Raw genomic sequence first — 14,171 nt, 5'->3', positions numbered from 1 at the left:
TGTGCATGTACGTGCATGCATGGACATTGTGGAAAGTGTCTTTCTTGAATTTTCACATCAAACAGCTGAGAGTGGGGTTATTATGTCCATTTTACATACGTGCAAAGTGAGGTGCAGAGAAGAGTAACTTAGGCAATGCAGGTAAGGCCACAGACTTGGGGGTAGGAGGACTGGGATTTAAACCCAGCTCTTTAGCCTGGAGTGGCTCTAAGCACTCCCTCCTCAGCCCGCAGGCCACACACCTGCAGCTTCCAGGCGAGGTGGGGAGAAAAGTGGCCCCTCTCATGCTGGTGAGCCTGCTCTCACACTCCTCAGAATACCTTAAAAGCCGCAGAGGAAAGTGTCTGTCTTCATCATTTTCTGAAATACTGCCTCCTCTTTGGAAACTGATGGACACGCTAGAGATGGCCAGGTCTGAGCCTCAGATCATTCAGTTTTTCTTCTAAGCTTGATTTACTCTTTATTCTCATAGTGATTCTCATAGTGAAAAAGTAATAAATCTACCAGTAAACACAAACAATCACTAAGAAATAAATACATCTTTGATGGACAGGTAACTATTTTCACTTGGATTCCTCACTGACTTCGGTGCTATTTTAGTGGGGCTGAATTTCTAAATAGCCTTCTCATGTAAATGTAGAAAAATTCAAAATAAAGGCTGAAGATGCAGTTAAAACAGCCTTAAGCTGACTACATGATTCATCCATTTAACATTTTGAGGGATTTCTTCTAGGTCTTTTTTTCTACCTGTATTTTTATGCATCTTGAAATCATATTACATGCAATTTTCTTCCACTGTTTTTTAAGATTTTTTTAAAAAAATATTTATTTGTTTGTGAGAGAAAGAGAGAGCAGGAGCACGAGTGGGGGGAGGGGCAGAGGAAGAAGCAGACTCCTGCTGAGTGGAGAGCTAGATGCCAGAGGGGCCCACAGGACCCCGAGATCATGACTTGAGCTGAGAGCAAATACTTAACCAACTGAGCCACGAAGGTGCCCCTTCCATTAATTTTACCTTGAAATTGTAACGTGATGCTCTTTCATTTTATCGGTGGTTTTAATCCCAGGAGTCCAACATAAGAATCAGTCTCTAAATGTCCACTAGTGAGAGCGTATTCTCTGCCCGACTTAAATAAGGCTCTGTAAACATCATTGTGCCTACTCTTCTTAGCTGGTATATTTCTGATTATTTCTGAGAGCAATAAACAGAAGAAAAGAAGGCTTACAACAGCTTCAGAAGACCTGAGCCAGTTAGAAGGAATTACTGTCTACGGGCATGTTGTCACCGACCCCAGATCCTGCTCTCATTTTAAATCTTTCCTAAGTTTGATAGGAATTCAGATACTTTTTCATTGATTTGGTTTCATTTGATTTGACATCAGAGACTAACACAGATAGGACCAGCCAATATTTAGAGGATTTGGTTTTAAAGCAAACATTTAAACAAACCATTAAAAGCAGACCCAGATCTCATCTTCTATCACCCACACATGCTGAACAACAGAATTCCTGGGGCTGCTCACCCTGACCTGTTTTGGGGGTCACAGACATGGCACAACCAACCGCCTTCCTCCTGACCCCCAGGAAGGCCCCTTCCCAGTGCCAGGTCCTGTTCAAGTGAAATCTCTGTCCCCTCCCAGGAAGGAGTTTTAATTTTACTGATGTTCTCCCTTGTTTTTCTGTTATCAATTTTGTTGATTCTTACATTTATCATTATTTTCTCATTATTTGATTTTGTTTTGGATTTAATTTGCTCTTCATTTTCTACTTTCTAAGATAAATGTGTACATAATTGATTGGAAATATTTCTTGTTTTTGACGTAAGAATTTTAACACTATAAATTTTCCTCTCAATACTGATTTAGCTGCGTGTCACACATTTTGATATGTGACTTTTTTTTTTTTTTTACATTGCCATTCAATCAAAAAGATTTCCTAATTTCACTTTGGTTTGCTTCTTTGTTCAGTGGGATGGAAAGAAGTGTGGTTTATTTAATTTCCAAGTATTTGGAGATTTTACAGGTATTATTCTGTAATTTATTCCAAATTTAATTCCATTTTGATTAGAGTTACTTTGATTTCAATTCTTTTCAGCTTGTTGAGATTTGCCTTATAATCTGGGACAGTCTAAAGTTCCACATGTGCTTGAGCAGAATGTGTCTTCTGCTATTGTGTTGGAGTGACTTCAGTTTCCTGGAAATACCAGCTAGGTCAAGTTGGTTGTGTTTAATGTCCTTGGATCCTTATCGACTTTCTATCTGCATGAGTCTGCATCAGTAAGGAAGAGTATTGAAGTCTGCAAATATAATTATAGAGTTTTTTACTTCTTTCAGTTCTATCCATTTTTCTTTTATCATTTTGAAACTCTGATACTCTTACACATTTAGGATTGTTATGCTATCTTTATCAATATACTCTTCTATAATTATAAAATGCCTTCCTTTATCCTTAGCAATAGTCCTTGTTTTGAAGTCCACTTTATTTGACACAACAGACGCTTCAGCCACCTTTTCTTAGTGTTTGCGGAGTGTAGATTATCTCATCTCTTTTAAGCTATCTTTTTTTTTCTTCTATTTATAGTGGATTCCTTTTTTTTATTATGTTATGTTAATCACCAAACATTACATCATTAGTTTTTGATGTAGTGTTCCATGATTCATTGTTTGTGTATAACACCCAGTGCTCCATGCAGAACATGCCCTCTTTAATACCCATCATCAGACTAACCCATCCTCCCACCCCCCTTCTCTCCAGAACCCTCAGTTTGTTTTTCAGAGTCCATAGTCTCTCATGGTTCATCTCCCCCTCTGATTTCCCCCCTTCATTCTTCCCCTCCTGCTATCTTCTTCTTCTTCTTTTTTTTTTTTTAACATATAATGTATTATTTGCTTCAGAGGTACAGATCTGTGATTCAACAGTCTTGCACACTTCACAGTGCTCACCAGAACACATACGCTCCCCAATGTCTATCACCCAGTCACCCTATCCCTCCCACCCTCCGCCATTCCAGCAACCCTCCGTTTGTTTCCTGAGATTAAGAATTCCTCATATCAGTGAGGTCATATGATACATGTCTTTCTCTGAATGACTTATTTCGCTCAGCATAACACGCTCCAGTTCCATCCACGTCGATGCAAATGGCAAGATCTCATTCCTTTTGATGGCTGCATAATATTTCATTGTATATATATACCACTTCTTCTTTATCCATTCATCTGTTGATGGACATCTTGGCTCTTTCCACAGTTTGGCTATTGTGGACATTGCTGCTATAAACATTGGGGTGCATGTACCCCTTTGGATCCCAAATTTGTATCTTTGGGGTAAATACCCAGTAATGCAATTGCTGGATCGTATGGTAGCTCTATTTTCAGCTTTTTGAAGAACCTCCATACTCTTTTCCAGAGTGGCTGCACCAGCTTGCATTCCCACCAACAGTGTAAGAGGGTTCCCCTTTCTCCGCATCCCCGCCAACATCTGTCATTTCCTGACTTGTTAATTTTAGCCATTCTGACTGGTGTGAGGTGATATCTCATTGAGGTTTTGATTTGGATTTCCCTGATGCCGAGCAATGTTGAGCACTTTTTCATGTGTCTGTTGGCCATTTGGATGTCTTCTTTGGAAAAATGTCTGTTCATGTCTTCTGCCCATTTCTTGATTGGATCATTTGTTCTTTGGGTGTTGAGTTTAAGAAGTTCTTTATAGATTTTGGATACTAGCCCTTTATCTGATATGTCATTTGCAAATATCTTCTCCCATTCTGTCGGTTGTCTTTTGGTTTTGTTGACTGTTTCTTTTGCTGTGTAAAAGCTTTTTATCTTGATGAAGTCCCAATATTTCATTTTTGCCCTTGCTTCCCTTGCCTTTGGCGATGTTTCTAGGAAGAAGTTGCTGCGGCTGAAGTCGAAGAGGTTGCTGCTTGTGTGCTCCTTTAGGATTTTGATGGACTCCTGTCTCACATTTAGGTCTTTCAACCATTTTGAGTCTACTTTTGTGTGTGGTGTAAAGAAATGGTCCAGTTTCATTCTTCTGCATGTGGCTGTCCAATTTTCCCAACACCATTTGTTAAAGAGACTGTCTTTTTTCCATTGGACATTCTTTCCTGCTTTGTCAAAGATCAGTTGACCATAGAGTTGAGGGTCCATTTCTGGGCTCTCTATTCTGTTCCATTGATCTATGTGTCTGTTTTTGTGCCAGTACCATACTGTCTTGATGATGACAGCTTTGTAATAGAGCTGGAAGTCCGGAATTGTGATGCCACCAGCTTTGCCTTTCTTTTTCAACATTCCTCTGGCTATTCGGGGTCCTTTCTGGTTCCATACAAATTTTAGGATTATTTGTTCCATTTCTTTGAGAAAAGTAGATGGTATTTTGATGGGGATTGCATTGAATGTGTAGATTGCTCTAGGTAGCATTGACAACTTCACAATATTTTTTCTTCCAAACCATGAGCATGGAATGTTTTTCCATTTCTTTGTGTCTTCCTCAATTTCTTTCATGAGTATTTTATAGTTTTCAGAGTACAGATTCTTTGCCTCTTTGGTTAGATTTATTCCTAGGTATCTTATGGTTTGGGGTGCAATTGTAAATGGGATCGACTCCTTAATTTCTCTTTCTTCTGACTTGTTGTTGGTGTATAGGAATGCCACTGATTTCTGTGCATTGATTTTATATCCTGCCACTTTACTGAATTCCTGTATGAGTTCTAGCAGTTTTGGGGTGGAGTCTTTTGGGTTTTCCACATAAAGTATCATATCATCTGCAAACAGTGAGAGTTTGACTTCTTCTTTGCCAATTTGAATGCCTTTTATTTCTTTTTGTTGTCTGATTGCTGTGGCTAGGACTTCTAATACTATGTTGAATAGCAGTGGTGATAGTGGACATCCCTGCCGTGTTCCTGGCCTTAGGGGGAAAGCTCTCAGTTTTTCCCCATTGAGAATGATATTCGCTGTGGGTTTTTCATAGAGTGGATTCCTTTTTTATACCAATTTCTGACTTCTATTTGTCATTTAGATCATTTACATTTAATGTGCTTAAAATTAGTTTTATTTAACTGGGTGATGGATATTAAGGAAGACGCGTGTTGTAATGGGCCCTGGGTATTGTATAAGACTGATGAGTCATTGATCTTTACCTCTAAAACCAATAATACGTTATATGTTAATTAATTTAATTTAAATAAAAATTTAAAAAGAAAAAAATAGTTTTATTTAAATATACAATTTTGCCATTTGTTTTAAAAACAAACAAAAATTAATTTTAATATACAATTTTGCCATTTGTTTTTTATTGTTCCTTTGCTTTTCTTTTCCCATCTTTCTGCCCTTTTGTTGGAATAATTGACTGGTTTCATTTTAATCTATACTATCCACTTAATAGTTACCCCTCCAGTGGGGTACTGTCCCTAATTCCCTTGTTTCTGGGCCATTCTACCTGCATCGTTCCCATATCCACACAGCCCCTCCCCTGCCATTAGCTGTCTTCATTCTTATATTCTCAGGGACTCTCTGTAATCTCTCAAAGGAGAGGTTTCATGCTCACCCTGGAGAGGAGGTGCTGGGCTTCCTCAGGTTGCTCTCAGCCTCCCTGGGTGAGTAGAATCTGTCAGGTTCTAGCAACAGAGTCCAACACATGATGCCAGAATCAGGGATTTGGAATGAAAAAAGGATTAAGCCTAAAAAGAGATCATTTCTGTGAATTAAATTTTAGTTGACCATTTGCTTTATCTTATGAAAAACTGGGGCCAAACATGGAAATAATTCTGAGGTAATGATCTGAAATTTCAGTTCAGTGTAAACGACAGCTACACTTGCAGTAAGCATAGCCGAGCATATAAAGTTGTCCAATCACTGTGTTGTGCACTTGAAACTCATGTAACATTTTGTGTCAATTATACTTCAATTAAAAATATAAATTTATTAACAAAATTTCAAGTCAACTTAATTTTCTTTGGTCTAGACAATTGTACTTTTACTGGATGTAACCTCAAATTCATACTGGTTGTTGGTTGGCTGTTTTTTGTTTTGTTTTTTAAACTAAACCATTAGTTTTAGCCACCAGAATCACGGTTTGTTCCTTTTACACACATGGGCTGGTCTCTTGTCGAGCTGTGGGTCTGGATGACATTCTGCCAATATCTCAAGTATTAATTCACAATCTTGTGTTTGAGATATGCAGCAGTCCGGCTAACACAGACAGCCACATAAGTACTTAATGTTCTTTAAAACTGAGAATTCCTCTTTGAGTGTATTCCGCTAATGGTTGAATTTTTATTCCTTCAATTTGCTGATATGTATAATACTTTAATTTTCTTCAACAATGTTTTAGGCCATAAAAATATGTCAGAAGCCCATGATTCTTGGTCCTGGTTCCAGAATGATAAGGTGCGGGACATCCAAATGTTATTTATGTTTCATATGGAAATGCTTCTTTTTTACCCTTCCAACCTAAAAAGAGATTAATTAAATAAATAACAAAATAAGTGTATCTGGAACTTTACATTGTTCCTAATGACCTCAGTTGATATGGAAGAATTGTCAAAAATGTGATTTGCATAATGTTTTTTTTAAAGATTTATTCATTTATTTTGGAGAGAGAGAGAGCGTGAGCAAGCATGGGGGTAGGGGCAGAGGAAGAGGGAGAGAGAGGGAATCTGGAACAGACTCCCCACTGAGTGCTGAGCCCCACAGTGGGTTTGATCTTATGACCCTGAGATCACGATCTGAGCCAAAACCAAGAGTGGAAAGCTTAAATGACTGAGCCACCCAGGTGCCCCAGCATCATGTTTTAAAACGTTAAATATTGTGTGTGTCTTGGCTTGGCCTGCTCTAGTAAAATACCTTAAACCAAATGGCTGAAATAAAACTTTGTTTTTTCACAGTACTGGAGACTGGAAATCAAAGATCAAGGTGCTGAGTGATTTGGTGCTTGGTGAGGGCTCTCTTCCTGGCTTGTAGATGTCCTCCGTCTTGCTGTGTCCTTATGTTGGGATCTCTTGTTTGTGCTTATGTGGAGAGAGAGAATTCTATTGCCCTCTTCTTATAAGGACACTAATCCAATTACATGGCCCCCAGCCTCATTACCCCATGTAGGCCTAATTACTTCCCAAAGGGCCATTTCCCAATACTATTGCTTAGGGGGTTGGGGCTTCAATATCCAGACCATAACAATATGTAAGCACCCCCCATTCTTGGAAACTTGCAAGGATGGGTTTCAAATTAAAATAAGGTGTGAAAAGTTATTCCTTATGCAAAATGAATTAGTTTCATTTTCATTGGTATGTTATTGTTTCAGAAACAGAAAAGGATAATGATTGAGTCTAGAACCAAATTGAACTAAAATATATCTCCAAGAAGTACAGTTGAAACTCCATAAGGGAAAGTTGCAGTTTTTTTTTTTTCTTTTTTTTCTTTTTCTTTTTCTTTTTTTATTATGTTATGTTAATCACCATACGTTACATCATTAGTTTTTGATGTAGTGTTCCATGATGCATTGTTTGTGCATAACACCCAGTGCTCCATGCAGAACGTGCCCTCTTTAATACCCATCACCAGGCTAACCCATCCTCCCACCCCCCTCCCCTCTAGAACCCTCAGTTTGTTTTTCAGAGTCCATAGTCTCTCATGGTTCATCTCCTCCTCCGATTTCCCCCCCTTCATTCTTCCCCTCCTGCTATCTTCTTCTTCTTCTTTTTTTAAACATATATTGCATTATTTGTTTCAGAGGTACAGATCTGTGATTCAACAGTCTTGCACACTTCACAGCACTCACCATAGCACATACCCTCCCCAATGTCTATCACCCAGCCACCCCATCCCTCCCACCCCCCACCACTCCGGCAGGGAAATTTGCAGTTTGAATGACACTGTTACTCTCTTTCTCAAATAAATAGATAAAATCTTAAAAAGATAAAGAAAAAACACTCTTACTATTATAAAGAAAGGTATTCACTATTAATGTTAAAGTCACATGGAAAGCAATAAGCACTCAATACGTCAAAGTGATCATCTGTAGTTAATTATATATTCTCTAAAACAGTTAAAGAATTGGCAATATTTATGTTCTATATAATGTGCAATTGATATCACACAGTAAAATTTGTATACCCCAACGTGAAGATAGAAATTCAACAGTGATGAGAGACCTTACGTTCACCTCTGTCAGTCCCTGATGGAAAATAATGCAAAAGTTTAAAACCTATGTAATTAATAAAGTAGAAACGATAAAATAAATATGAGGACAGTGTAAGGAGGGAAATACAGATAAAAGCTTACTCTAGAGGAAGACTCCCTGGGTGCATATTTGACTCAGATGAAAGGTTCAGCAAGCTCCTTAAAAGCACTGTGCTTCAGTTTCCTCATCTGTAAAATGGGTTTTGTCAGCATTGACAAAGGTGGCATTATACATCAATGGGAGAAAATATAGATTACTCAGTAAATGTTCTGTTTGGACAGCAACTGAAAATGAAGTGGAATTTCTACTTCATATTCTTTGCCAAAGTAAAGTAGAAATATATACTTTTTTTGAAAATATCCTGCAACAGTAAGAATGCTGGAAAAAAATAGATAGTTTTTTAGTATCATCCCAAAATAAGAAAGCCAATTTTAGATGTGAAACAAAACTCAGAAGCCATAAAAGACAAGAACTAATCGATTTTACTATATTAAAATATGTATAGTTAAAAACCACCATAAACAAGGGGGAGAAGAACCATGAGAGACAATGGACTCTGAGAAACAAACTGAGGGTTCTAGAGGGGAGGGGGGTGGGAGGATGGGTTAGCCTGGTGATGGGTATTGAGGAGGGCACGTTCTGCATGGAGCACTGGGTGTTATGCACAAACAATGAATCATGGAACACTATATCTAAAACTAATGATGTAATGTATGGGGATTAACATAACAATAAAAAAAATTAAAAAAAAAAACCACCATAAACAAAGTCAAACGACAAATGAAGGAAAATGTTCAGAGCTAATATCAAAGAATATATAAGAAATTATATATAAATCATATATAAGAAATTTCTATAAATCATTAGGATGAAGACCAACACAATGGAAAAATTATCAAAAATAAAGTTTTAGATAAGGAAACATAAACATCTTAATATGTGAAACAATAGTCAGATTGTTATTAAAAATAAATAGGAGTTGAAATTAAAATAAAAAAAATTTCCTCACCTGATCAGATGGGTGAAGATTTAAGTTTGAAAGTACCTTTTCTTGGGGACCATGGACAATCTTTCACATTTATTGGACCTATCGGTTGATGCAATTTATGGAAGATGATTTGTACATCTCTGAATTTAAAATGAATGTGCTCTTTTACCCAGCAGGGCAACTATTAGGACTCTACCTTAGAAACATTCTCATTCTCGAGGCGGGTGAACGTGGGTACTCCCATGGAGGGAAGCCGTGGGTGGTGCTAGGTGGGTGCTGGGATGTTAGATCTTAACTGCCCACTTGTTAGAGCCACTGGATTTTTTCTTTTAAAGATGTATCTATTTATTTTGGTGAAGGAAGAGGGGCAGAGGGAGAGGGAGAGAGAGAATCTCAAGCAGACTCTGTGCTGACAAAGGAGCCCCACATGGGGCTCAATCTCACTACCCTGAGATCATAACCTGAACCAAAATCAAGAGTCGGACACTCAACCGACTAAGCCACCTGACATCCCTAGACCATTTGATTTTTGAAAATTGTTCATATATAACCTATTCAAAAGAAAATATTCATATGGAAAAAAAAAGAAGCAAATGTTCCCCCTGCTGTTTGCACAAACCTGGTTATAAACTCCTACACAGAAATCACTTGATCGTGTGCACAGTCAAGGGTAAATGAAATGAAGGACAGAATTCTGGGGTGCAGGTGGTGGAGGAGGCAGGGCTGTAATTGGGACTTGTGGTCAGTGAACAATGGATGCTTTCCTCTATCAGTTATTTACTGAGTTGCTCAAATAAATAGAAACCTCCTAAAGATCTCCAGCATCAGCATGAGGGCAGGGAGGAGGCTGTAGGGCATCCTTCTTGGGTTAAAAGTCAGAAAGACCCATTAGCTGAGTGATTGGCTCAATGGCACTTCCTCATGAGACCTGGAGAAGCAGAGTGATTCCTGGGTCAGCGGGGGGTTGGAGAACCTCAGAGCACCCACCATCCACCTGCTCTCTATCACTGCCTCTTTCCTTTGGCCAGTTTGTGTTCTGATTCTGAGCAGGATGAAAGTGAAGCTAGTGAGTCTTCTCAGTGCACCTAGTTCCATTCGTGGGGAGAATCCGTCTCCTGTTAGCAGGTCTGTGGTCAGAGCCTGAGGGCTGGGCTCCTTGGAGGGAGGGAGGCTGCTGTATTAACTAAAGGGAACAACAATCAAGGTGAAGGACAGCTCTGTGCAGAGGAGTCTCTGCTGGGTTGACCTCACTGCCAGGTTTTGCAACAAGAGCCCCACTTTTCCCAGCATGGTCTTTGCGCTGTTGTTCCTACGCTCCAGCACCACCTTCCCAGCAGTGATATCCCAAGAAGAAATGTAAACTCTGTTCTGTTTGAGACTCTTGACATGAACCATGTGGGGATAATTGGATGACAAGCAGAAGCATTTAGTTTTCTTGGTGGAAGGACTGGATTTTTTCTACCTGATACTGCCACTGGAGACATACCTTACGTCTCACTAATTCATCAGTTTCCCATGGGGCATCTGAGGTCTCACAGTCTGTGCCAGAGCTGCTTCCCCCCTTTGCACTGGGAGAGATTAGTTTTTCTCATATTTCTGCTCTCTGGGGACCATGGGAACTGTATCATTTCGTTAGGACACCGAGATACCTCCAAAAGCGCTTGTTCCTGTGGGATTGAGATCCAGGGTAAGGGGCTACAGTGGTCAGGGTGATTTTGGTGGCAAGTCAGAAAATCAGCTCACACTGGTGAAAGCATGAAAGTTACTGTTTTGTGTCATGATGCACAGACCAGATCCAGATGCAGCTGTGATTCTTGCTCCCTTCCCCAGGGTCTCTTTGCCTCCGGGCTGCTGACTCCCAAGCAGGATCTTCACACTTGGAAGCAAAGGTGGATCCCAGTGCCCCAGGCTTACTTTCAGCCACCTGGCCACCCCAAGTAGAAGAGCACACCCCTTTCCTGAAAGGAATTCTACCAACCCAGTGCTCTCAGGCGCCCAGTCTGGCGGTCACTGTGACCAGGTGAGGGAAAGATGCCATTGACTAAGATTCAATCTTGTGCCCGCCTGGAGGTGTTGGCTGGCTTTACCATTCCCCAGTCAAAGACTGAGAGGAGGGGAGTATGGTTTCATGGATCATTGGACGAAAGAATGAAACAAAAACGTGTGAATCCAGGAGAAGCACCTCCCATCTAGCCCAGGCCTGACTGTCCTTACCTGGGGGCGTTTCCCTTACAGGCGTGCCCTCATTGTTTGGATCCTGGCCACATGGGTGGTGCTTTAGTTGTTGCTGGTAGTCTAGTAAAAGAATTACGAAAACTGTAAAACAGTTATTTCACCAATGCTGGGCACATAGTAGTTACATAAAATGACAACATGAAAACGATTGTTCTCACAACATTGAACTAGGTTTTCCGAATTGCGTGCTGAGCACTGTGCTTGACAGGCAAAACCATGCAACCAGACTAGAGCACCACTGGAGTTTTAAAGTACCCTTTTAACTACTAAACCAGCAAATGTATGTGTTCAGTTTTTTATAGTGTTTCATGTCTTCAGAAAATGATTCATGCAAAATATCTCAAATTACGAGAGATCACTGAAGGTCGATGCCCCAATTTTAGATGTACTGATGGATGATATCATTTAAAGTAAAACCTAAGTTTCCGATGTCATGCACACCAATCATTGTATTATTTACAGTTAAACCAGGGGGACTAACCGCAGATGAAAACATGCCAAGGGACAATTTCATTTGACGAAACCATGATTATAAATTGACCATCACTACTCTTCCTCTTACTTCACGTTCACTTATGGTGACAGATCAGCGCATTTCCCCAACACAAAATGGCCAGTAATGTTATGTAAGACAATCTCTAGCTGGGAAAGGAGGGGAAAAAAAACCAACCTGATAAGTCGGGGCATTAAAGTTATGGGGCGGGGAGATCTACACAAACCACTTAAGCACACTCATTATTATGGCTAGTGTTCCCCCAGGCCACTGGAGACTTGGTAATTTAGTCAGCATTATGCAGTTTGAAGTGTTTCATGTTCTGCATGGGAGCAGGCTGCAATTCAAGTATCAGTAGCCATGAAAAATATGCACATACGTTTAGCAGGAAAATCTCCAAGGGGACAACAGAGGAGATGGGCATATGTCGTCGCTGTGTGATGGAGAGTTTCCGTGAATTAATCATCTGGACATAGTTTATCGCCATTTCTCATTTTGCCAGAAACATCCCCCCTTCGTTTGTTGGAGAAGCTTTATTATACATGCACATCCTGGAAAGATAATAAGACTAAAGCCTCTGATACTTCAATGCAACAGGGTTTTGTAGGTACCGTTTGGCACCAACACCTTCCCCCCGACGAAGCTCTTGGATAGAAAGCGCGTTTGCTTACCTCGTCTAGTTTAGGGCATGGTGTCTCTTCCGAGCAGCTACTTTATTACATCAATTACCGCAAACCATCGCCTTGTATAATTTATAGGGAGGAATCCAATTTCATTGAGATCATCTTTTAAATGTAAGACATCCTTTGTTCACTAAATATTAAAATTTTTATCACATGTCCTAAGAACCAGCACCGTCTCTTTTCTGTGCGGATTTAAAATCTGGCTAGATATGTGGCCTGTGCGATTTGTTTGTTTAATTCCAAGGTTGGAGTGGGGGTTGTTTGCCTCCCAGATGAGATATTTCTGAGGGAAATACCTAATCTTTAAAGTGCAGTTAACATAAATGGCAATTTTTAGAAATGAATTCCTAACGCCTTTAAAGCTCGGCGGGGGTGGGGGTGTGTGCCTGTCAGGATTCTGGCCCGCAGTTACGCCATTTGGTGGTTGTTTTGCTTTAGAAGTCCTGAGATGTGCCGCTCTGGTTAGCAGGGTAAGTGTAAACCACAGCAATTGCTTTTGACACTTAAAAAGGATTTTATTGACAGTTGGAAACACGTTGGGGATTTGAAAAGAGTACTTTTCCATCTGTAATACTTGGTGTGATCAAAGATCACTCAGCAGCCCCAGATTAGTGGAAATGAGGCTGCAGTGAGAGTTTGCCACTCCACACGGGATGAGGGCTTGGTTTTTGATTCACACTAATCCCCATCACGATCTAAGTGGAATTTACGGTAATGTGGATATACTTCTCAGGGCTCCTGCCAACGTATTTTTAAAGAGCCCTAAAGTAGATAATAATATAGCCAGATTTAAAATTTCCTTTTAAAGTTAAATCTTACTTTCCCACTCTCCATTCATACACTGGTTTAATGTTTCTAACATATTATATTTAACTCTCTGTATTTCCTATATGCATTTACACATGTGTGCCTGATAGGTGGTGGTATTTTAGATAATAGGGACCAATCTGCCTCAATTCTCACTGAGCAGTGGCTAGCAAGTTGAAGTAGGGGGTCATTAGGCTGCAGGCACAACTGAACAATGGTAGATACTGGTCTCCGAAGACCTGGTGTCATTTATAATTTCTTTCTTCCCCCTTCCTTCCTTTCTTCCTTCTGACTGTAAATTATATATATATATATAAATATCCATACATATTTATTTATAAAATGGCAACTGAGTGCCCTCTACCTGCTCTAAGACCCTGGCTTATCGAAGCCACAATTTTTACTTCTGTTAAGGGAGGGAAATAATCACAACTCACTCACAGTATTTAAGTAAGAATCAAATAGTACACAGTAAGCCAAATCACAAAGTAAATGTCCCTGTTACCGTGGGTAAAGTAGAAACTACAAAGAGACACAGAACAAGTTGGATCCCTTCTGTGAGCATAAGATAGGGCGAGCACCCAGAAGTCTGGGGAAAGAGATTTTTTTTTTTTAATAGCAGGAATAGAGGCACATGAGCCACCAAATGGAACCAATTGCCTGGTCTGAGGAGTCCCTGGCACCATCTAGGGAATTCGCAAGAGAGGGGCATTTTGAGGAAGGTGGGAAGGATACAGTATAACCCACCCTCCAACCCCCAATTCCAGGTTGAAACCTTAGTACTAACTTTACCTAC

The sequence above is a fragment of the Phoca vitulina genome, unplaced genomic scaffold (assembly GCF_004348235.1).
Source record: "Phoca vitulina isolate PV1807 unplaced genomic scaffold, GSC_HSeal_1.0 scaffold17, whole genome shotgun sequence".
Taxonomy (NCBI): domain Eukaryota; kingdom Metazoa; phylum Chordata; class Mammalia; order Carnivora; family Phocidae; genus Phoca; species Phoca vitulina.
The sequence above is the reverse complement of the archived record's forward strand: the minus strand, read 5'-3'. Positions refer to the sequence as shown.